Source organism: Nomascus leucogenys, chromosome X (genome assembly GCF_006542625.1).
Source record: "Nomascus leucogenys isolate Asia chromosome X, Asia_NLE_v1, whole genome shotgun sequence".
Taxonomy (NCBI): Eukaryota; Metazoa; Chordata; class Mammalia; order Primates; family Hylobatidae; genus Nomascus; species Nomascus leucogenys.
Genome location: NC_044406.1, coordinates 64,524,929 through 64,534,254, shown reverse-complemented (window position 1 = coordinate 64,534,254; position 9,326 = coordinate 64,524,929). Strand labels below are relative to the sequence as shown.

Sequence of the window (9,326 nt, the reverse complement as noted above, 5' to 3'; positions counted from 1 at the left end):
AGGAACCAAATAATGTGCTTTCAATTACCCTATGAATCAAATAAGAAATCATAATGAAAATTAGAAAGTGTTTCGAACTGACTGAAAAGGAAAACACAGCATATCAAAATTTGTGAGAGGCTGGTAAAAAAAAAAAAAAGTCGGGAAATTTCATAGCAGTAAAAACACCTCTATGAAGAAAGGTCTCAAATCAATGAGCTCAGAAAACATGTTAATAAATGAGAAAAAGGAAAACAAATTAAATTAAACCGAACAAAGGTAATGGTAAGTGTCAGAGTAGAAATAATACATCCTCACCTGTCAGGGGAGATACCATGAGCACAAAGGTGGTTTTCCTAGATTGAGGCTCATCTATTGCACCCTGGGTGTGCTGACACCCGATATTTCCCCAAACAGGGGAGACTCAACTGCATAAATTGTGTACATGGGGGACTGAGTTTGCACTTTCCCTGATAAAATTAAAAAAAAGAAGTCAACGTGATACAAAGCAGAAAAACAATAAAGAAAACCAATGAACCCCAAATCTGGTTCTTTCAGAAGAGCAATAAAGTTTATAAACCTCTAGCCAGATAGATCAAGAAAAAAAAAAAACGACTGAAGATACAAACTACCAATACTAGGAAAAAAGAGAGATGACATCCCTACAGATCCTATGTTTATTAAAATGGAGAAATTTGAACAACTTTATGTCAACAGATTCAATAACTGAGATGAAATGGAACAATTCTTTAAAGGCACAAACTACCAAGGCTCATCCCAGAGGGCGATCATCTGAATAACCCTTTATCTAGTAAAGAAATTTAATTGGCAATGAAACACTTTCTTAACAAAGAAAGAAAACCTCAATCATAGATGGTTTCAAGGATGAATCCATATATGAAACCATATGGAATTATATAGAAGTATGTAAACAGGATCACATACTTCTCAAATCATTCTATGAAGCCAGAATTACAGAAAAGAATGAATTTGGGCCTCTACTTCATCCTGTATACAAAAAAATTACCCAAAATCAGTCAATGACTTAAATACAAATGCTAATAGCAAAAAACTCTTTGAAGAAAACATAGCGGTAAACTTTTATGCCCTTGGATTAGGCAATGGATTCTTAGATATGACACCAAAATCATGAGCAACAAAAGAAAAATAGATCAATCAGATTTCATCAAAATTGAAAATGCTCATGCATAAAGAACAGTATAAAGTAAAAAAAGAAAACATTGTATAGAATGATAGAAAATAGTTGCAAATTACGTATCTGACAATGGTTTACTATTCAGAATATATAAAGAATTCCTATAGCTCAACACAAAAAAGAAGAACAACCTAATTAATTTTTTAAATGAGCAAATGACTTAAGAGACATTTCTCCCACTAAGCCCATGAGATGATGCTCAATATCATTAGTCATCAGAGAAATGCAAATGGAAACTACAATGAGATACCACCATTAACACTTTACATACACATCTGTAATTTAAAAAAAAAAACTTTTCTTGAAGCAAATAAGAAGCATTGGTAAGGATGTAAAGAAGTTGAAATTTTTGCACATTGCTGATGGGAATGTAAAATGGTGCACCTCTGTGGAAAAGCTTGCGGTCCCTCAAAGAGCTCTTTCCATAATGTATACAAAGATCAAAACATCACATTGTACCACATAAACATACACGGCTATTATATCAATTAGAAATAAATTTTAAGAGTTAAGCATAGGATGCCTTATGACCCAGCAATTCCACTCCTAGGGATATATACCCAAAATAATTGAAAATAGAATCTGAGACAGTCAGTTTCATGCTAATGTTCATTGCAACATTATTCACTATAGCCAAGAGGTAGAAACAACCAAAGGATCCATCAGCAGTTTAATGGACAAATGAAATACAGCATGTGTATGCAATGGAATATTATTCAGCTGTGGAAAGAAATGAAGTTCTGATATGTGCTACAACATGGATGAACCTGAGAAACATACTAAGTGAAATAAGCCAGACACAAAAGGAAAAATACTGTATGGTTCCACTTATATGAAATACCTAGAATAGGAAAATTCATAGAGACATCAAGTAGATTAGAGGTTATCAGGGGCTAAAGGGAGGAGGGAATGGGGAGTTATTGACCAATGGGTACAGAGTTTCCATTTAAAGTTTGGAAGTGGTGGTGATGGTGTCACAATGTTGCCAATGTAATTAATGCCACTGAATTGTACACTTAAAAAGGGTTAAGACTGTAAATTCTATGCTACATATATTTTACTATAATAACATTTTCCAAGGCCTGATGCAGTAACTCATGCCTGTAATCCCATGTACTTGGGATGCTGAGGTGGGAGGATCACTTGAGGCCAGGAGTTTGAGACCAGCCTGGACAACATAGCAAAACGCTGTCTCTACAAAATTTTTTAGAAATTAAAAATTTTCCAAAAAGGAAACAGAAAAAAAATCCAGGACTACAGGAGGAACAATCCATGCCCCGCACCTTCCTTACTGCTATCTTTTAGAACATCACAAACTAAACCCAGGACGGCACTGGGAAACCCTAAGCCACAATTCGTAAATAAAACTTGGCAGCAATCTTCTTTAAGTACCATCATGACAGCTGCCTCTGAGGCAGCTGCTACATTTCCCGTCTCCCACCTCTGCTTCTTGGGTTACAACTTTACCCTCACAACCTTTCTTTCCCACTCTGCCAGCATACTGAATATTTCTCACCAATAACTTCCTTCCAATCCACCCATCCCGGTGAAAATCTTCAGCCTACATTTATGTTCCTATCTTACTGACCAATCTATGTCTAGAACAGGACTCTCAACATTGTGCTGCTTTAGGTCATACCTCCAGCTTGACAACACTGTTTGAATAGTGAGTCTGAAATATGGGAATTGACTCGGACAAACACACTTAATATTAAGCCTATAGTTTGCCTTTATTTGGTTCTGTGTGATCATAGGCAATATACCACTCTGAGCTCAGCATCCTCACCAATAAGATAGCAATAGCATTGTCTTCCTCCAAGAGTTATTTTTTAGGATTAAATAAGACTAACATGTGGAACATATCTAGTACATAATAGAATCTAAGTAAAGTTTAGTTACCTTCCCCTTCTTTATAACAAGTTATTACCAGAAACTGGTATGTTGAGGTAGGGGTTGCCTGCATTTCTAGCATTTTGAGGATGACAGCAGACAGACAACCTTACCTTCAGACATGCTAATATTCATGCCTCTGCCAAGCACCAATCCTGGGATGAAGGGAGGATGGGTTGGTCTTATTATGGCAAACTTCTGTTCTTCTGCACTAAAGGCCATTGCTATTTAGAAAAAAAAATCCTCCCTTGAAGAATTTTGTAAATTAACTACTTTACAGTTTCAAAGCAAACAATTACATCTTTTGAGTAAAGCTGAGTTTTAATATATCTTATATATTGAGCTGGCTTAGAGTAAGACACAGCTCTAAAATAGACGACCACAGTATCAAGGAAGTGGAATTACCCTTCTTCCAGGCAAGGAGTCATTTATTCATAAATGTATCCATTCAACGTGTATGATATGCCACTATGAGCCATCCCTGGGGATACAGAGATGGAAAAACCGTGGTTCCTGCCCTTAAGGAGCCCACAGTCTAGTAAGGGAGACAGAGAAGTAATTAGACAATTACAATACAGTGCACTAGGTGTTGTGAGTGAGAGGAATTTTAGGAACAGGTTGGTGGGAGGCAACACCTGAGTTGTCTTGAAGTTCATGTATGAGATATAAAAACTCACCCCATTGCTATTATTATTTTTTCTAGGTTTGCATATACATATGTAAATTCATAGAAAAACATCTGGAAGGATCACACCAAACTAGACATTTAAAGTCAACAAGTATTTCCTAAATCCCTACCATGTACCAGGTACTTTTTCTAGGCACTTGTGACATATCACTGAACACAACAGACCAAGATCCCTGCTCTTGTTGGTTGAGGATTATATTTTAGCAGAGGGAGATACACAGTAAAAAATAACTCACATAAGTAAAATATATATTGTATGTTGTAAGGTGATAGGTGCTATGAAAGAAAAAAGAAAAAGTTTAGTAGAGATAGAGAATACTTGGGGAAAGGTAGTCAGGCTGTGGTATTAAATACGGTGATCATGGTTGACCTCCTTGAGATGGTGGAAGTTGGGTAGAGACTGGAAGTAGGTGAGGAAACTAGCCAAATGAATATCTGGGGACATAGTGTTCCAGGAAGGGGCAATAATTAAAGAAAGACCCTAAAGCAGACATGCGGTTGACATGTTGGAGAAACAGCAAGGTCATTAATGCTGGAGTCAAGTGAATGAAGGATAGAACAGGAGGTGAGGTTACAGAGCTAAGAGGAAAAGTATGCTGATGAAGAATGCAATTTCATTTACAATAACCATGAAAAAAACAAATACCTAGGAATACATCGAATGAAGGAGGTGAAAGGTCTGTACAAAGAGAACTAAAAAACACTGATAAAAGAAATCATAGACAATGCAAACAAATGGAAAAACTGTTTGGAGGAATCAATATCATTAAAATGGCCACACCACTCAAAGCAATCTACAGATTCAACACAATTCCTATCAAGTTACCAATGTCATTCTCCACAGAATTAGAAAAAAACCTATTCTACAATATATATGGAACCAGAGAAAGAGCCAGAATAGCCAAACCGATTCTGAAAGAATAAAGCTGGAGGCATCATATTACCAGACTTCAAACTATCCTACAAGGCTACAGTAACCAAAACAGCATGGTATTGGTACAAAAATGGACACATAGAACAATGGAACAGAATACAGAACCCCGAAACAAAGCCACACACCTACACCCAACTGATCTTTGACAAAGTTGACAAAAATAAACCATGGGGAAAGGACACCCTATTCAAATAGGTGGTGCTGGGATAGCTAGCTAGCTACATGCAGAAGAATAAACCTGGACCCCTACCTCTCACTATTACAAAAATTAAGTCAAGACGGATTTAACATTTAAATGTAAGACCTCAAACTATAAAAATCTTAGAAGAAAACCTAGGAAAATTCTTCTGGACATTGGCCTAGGTAAAGAACTCATGATTAAGACCTCAAAAGCAAATGCAACAAAAACAAAAATTGACAAGTGGAACCTAATTAAGTCAAAGAGCCTCTGCGTAACAAATAAACCACCAACAGAATAAACAGACAACCTGCAGAATGGGAGAAAATATTTGCAAACTGTGCATCTGACAAAGGACTAATATCCAGAATCTATAAGGAACTTAAACAAAGCAGTGAGAAAAAAACAGTCCCATTACAGTGTGGGCAAAGGACATGAACAGACACTTTTCAAAAAGGCAAACAAGTGGCCAAAAAAAATATGAAAAAAATGCTCAACGTCACTAATCATCAGAGAAATGCAAACCAAAACCACAATGAGATGACATCTCGCACAAGTCAGAATGGCTCTTATTAAAAAGACTAAAAATAACAGATGCTGGCAAGGCTGGGGAGAAAAGGAAATGCTCATAGATTGTTGGTGGGAATTTAAGTTAGTTCAGCCACTGTGAAAAGCAGTTTGGAGGTTCCTCAAAGAACTAAGAACTAAGAACTACCGTTAGACCCAGCAATCCCATTCCTGGACATCTACCCAAAGCAAAAGAAGAAATCATTATATGAAAAGACATCTACACTTGTATACTCATCGCAGCACTATTGACAATAGCAAAGTCATGGAATCAAACTAGGTGCCCATCAATGGTGGATTAGATAAAGAAAATGTGATACATATACATCATGGAATACTATGCGGCCATAAAAGGAAAGAGATTATGTCCTTTGCAGCAACATGAATGCCTCCGAAGGCCATTATCCTAAGTGAATTAACGCAACAACAGAAAATCAAATACTGCATGTTCTCACTTATAAGTGGGAGCTAAACAATGGGTACACATGTACACAAAGACGAAAACAATAGACACTGGGGGCTCCAAAAAGGGGGTAGGGAGGAAGTGGGGCAAGGGTTGAAAAACTACCAATCGTGCAATATGTTCACAATATGAGTGATGGGTTCAAGAGAAACCCAAACCTCAGCATTATGCAATATATCCATGTAACAAACGTGCACATGTACCCCTTGAACCTAAAATAAAAGTTGGAAAGAAAAAAAATTTAAAGATATATAATAATTGTGTGCTTTGTCTATGGGTGAGGGGTCATGCAGGATTTTGATAAGAGAAATGCTGTATTAGCTAATGTTTTAATATAATATGACGTCATATTTTATCGCTCTGACTGCTGTGTTGAAGACAGGCTTTGGGGAAAGAAACAAGCACGGAATCGGGAAAACCACTTAAGAGGCTTTTGCAGTAATGTAAGTAAGAGATGACACTGGTTCAAACCAAGGTGATATCAGCAGAGGTCATGAAAAATGGTAGACTTCTGGATATATTTTGAGGTTAGAACCAGTCGGACTTCCTAAGAGTTTCTAAATGGGCGGGAAAGAAAGAGAGGGGTTAAGAATGACTCCAAGGATTTTGGCTTTAATTATTGAAGAATAGAGTTTCCATCAACTTAGATGGGAACACTGTGGACAGAGTCGTTTTGGAGGGGATAGATCAGGAATTTAATTTTGACCACACTAAATTTGAGATGTCAGGCCCGGTAGCTCACGCCTGTAATCCCAGCACTTTGAGATGTCTATTTGACATTCAAGAAAAGATGAGTAGGAAGCTGAATATATAAACCTGGAGTTCAAGGGATACGTCTGTTCTGGAGTAATGCATTTGGGAGTCATTGTCATATGGATGGTGTCTAAAGCCTGAGACTGAATGAGAGCACCAAGCAAATGATTGTTCTAGTTAGAGTAGAAAAACATGATTCGAGGAGTGAGCCCTGGGGCATTTCAATATCAGTAGATTGGGAAGGAGGGAAGGGATCGGCACAGAATAAAAAAGAGCAACTGATGTGGAATAGAGGAAAAACTAGGAATGTTTGGTATTCTGAAAGCTGAGTTGAAGGGATGGGTTGCCCCTCCACACCTGTGGGCGTTTCTCCTTAGGTGGAACGAGAGACTTGGAAAAGAAAGAGACACAGAGACAAAGTATAGAGAAAGAAAAATGGACTCAGGGGACCAGCGTTCAGCATACGGAGGACCCGCGCCGGCACCGGCCTCTGAGTTCCCTTAGTATTTATTGATCATTATCGGGCGTTTCCCGGAGAGGGGGATGTGGCAGGACAATAGGATAATAGTGGGGAGAAGGTCAGCAGGTAAACACGTGAACAAATGTCTCTGCATCATAAACAAGGTAAAGAAAAAAGTGCTGTGCTTTTGATGTGCATATACATAAATATCTCAATGCCTTAAAGAGCGGTATTGCTGCCTGCATGTCCCACCTCCAGCCCTAAGGCGGTTTTCCCCTATCTCAGTAGATGGAATATACAATCGGGCTTTACACCCAGACATTCCATTGCCCAAGGAGGAGCAGGAGACAGATGCCTTCCTCTTATTTCAACTGCAAAGAGGCGTTCCTTCCTCTTTTACTAATCCTCCTCAGCACAGACCCTTTACGGGTGTCGGGCTGGGGGACGGTCAGGTCTTTCCCTTCCCACGAGGCCATATTTCAGACTATCACATGGGGAGAAACCTTGGACAATACCTGGCTTTCCTAGGCAGAGGTCCCTGCTGCCTTCTGCAGTGTTTTGTGTCTCTGGGTACTTTGAGATTAGGGAGTGGTGATGACTCTTAACAAGCATGCTGCCTTCAGGCATTTGTTTAACAAAGCACATCCTGCACAGCCCTTAATCCATTTAACCCTGAGTTGACACAGCACATGTTTCAGGGAGCACAGGGTTGGGGGTAGGGTGACAGATCAACAGCATCTCAAGGCAGAATAATTTTTCTTAGTACAGAACAAAATGGAGTCTCTTATGTCTACTTCTTTCTACACAGACACAGTAACAATCTGATCTCTCTTTCTTTTCCCCACACTAAGTGAAGAAAAATCAAAGAGGGAGCAATTAAGTGAGTCAAATGCTGCCAATAGGTCAAATAAGATGAGAAACGGGAACTGACCACTAGCTTAGCAAATTGTTAAAAATGGGTGAAGGGAGATCTTTCAGACAGAGGGGGTAGCATAATTGTGAGAGAATGCACAGTGATTTCCGGCAACTGCAAATAATTGAAAACAGCTAAAGCATAAGGATATAGCAGGGACTGGAAAGAAAAGCAACAGATGGATACTCGCAGCCTGGATCACAATGTCATACTAGACATTTTGGATTTACCCTAAAGGCTATGAGAATCCACAGGAAAATTTTATGTTGGGGAGTAACTGAGCCAGATTTGCATTTAAAAGATCAATTAGGCAGTGGCATGAAAAATGAGGAACAAATCTGAAGGCAAAGAGACTAGTTTAGAGGCTGTTAACAACTGTCTGTGGAGAAACTCAGCCAGTGACCATGGGGATCAAGATGGGAAGGTGACTCAGATAAATATTTAGGAAATAGAATCTATAGGACTTAATGACAATTTTGACATGTAGGAAGGCGGTGTTAAAGAGACGAAGGAGTCACAAATGACTCAGGTTCTGGTTTGGGCAAGTGGGTAGGGAGTGGTGCCATTCACCCAGGAACCCTTGAGAAAGAGCAAGATTGCCAGAAAACAAAAATCACACACTCACAAAGCGCAGAAAGCAGCCTAGTATCTTAGACTTACTGCGTTCGCATTTAGTGCTGTTAGGGAGGTGGAAAAACAGGCTTAGAGAGATTAGGTAACTTACCGAAGGTTACACAGCCAGAAAGTGAGAGTCCAGACGAGAACCCAGGTCCCAACTCCAAGCCTACTGTTCATTCCACTTCTCCAAAACTGCTGTGTGAAAAACTTTGGGGCAAGGAGAAAGAGTATTTTTAAAAATGAATAGAGAAGGCCAACAGGTGGAGAAAAGAGGGGGTTGTAGGCTTTTTAGGGCAGGTTTCCTAAATATATTTTTTCTCTGAATCTGCCTGGTTGGAAGATACAGGAAATACAAATGTTTACTAGCAACACATTTGGTTTTATTAAATTGAACGGTTTGTAATGTAAGGTAGGGAAGACACCAAGTTGGTGCTTTTTCAGAACCTCTCAATGTCTTATTGGCTTGTCTTCATCATCTTAAGGTTATCCACAATAACTAACTACTGATGGGCCCAGGGGTAGTACTGAATGGTCCATGCTCTGGTGGTATTCACAGTCTAGTGAGGAAGATAAACACAGCATTACAATACAAGGTGTTGAAAACATCTAGCAACATCGTTTCTTTAAAAATAAACTTTTTATTTTGGAATAATTTCAGATTCACAGA

At 38.7% G+C, this 9,326-nt stretch overlaps 1 non-coding gene across 1 annotated transcript; it reads left to right on the top strand.

The window, feature by feature from the left end:
• The first annotated feature begins 289 nt into the window (after nucleotides 1–289).
• LOC115833489 lies at nucleotides 290–453 on the top strand. The gene has a single exon (XR_004028917.1). It is a non-coding gene; the product is annotated as a U1 spliceosomal RNA (small nuclear RNA).
• Nucleotides 454–9,326: the final 8,873 nt, after the last annotated feature.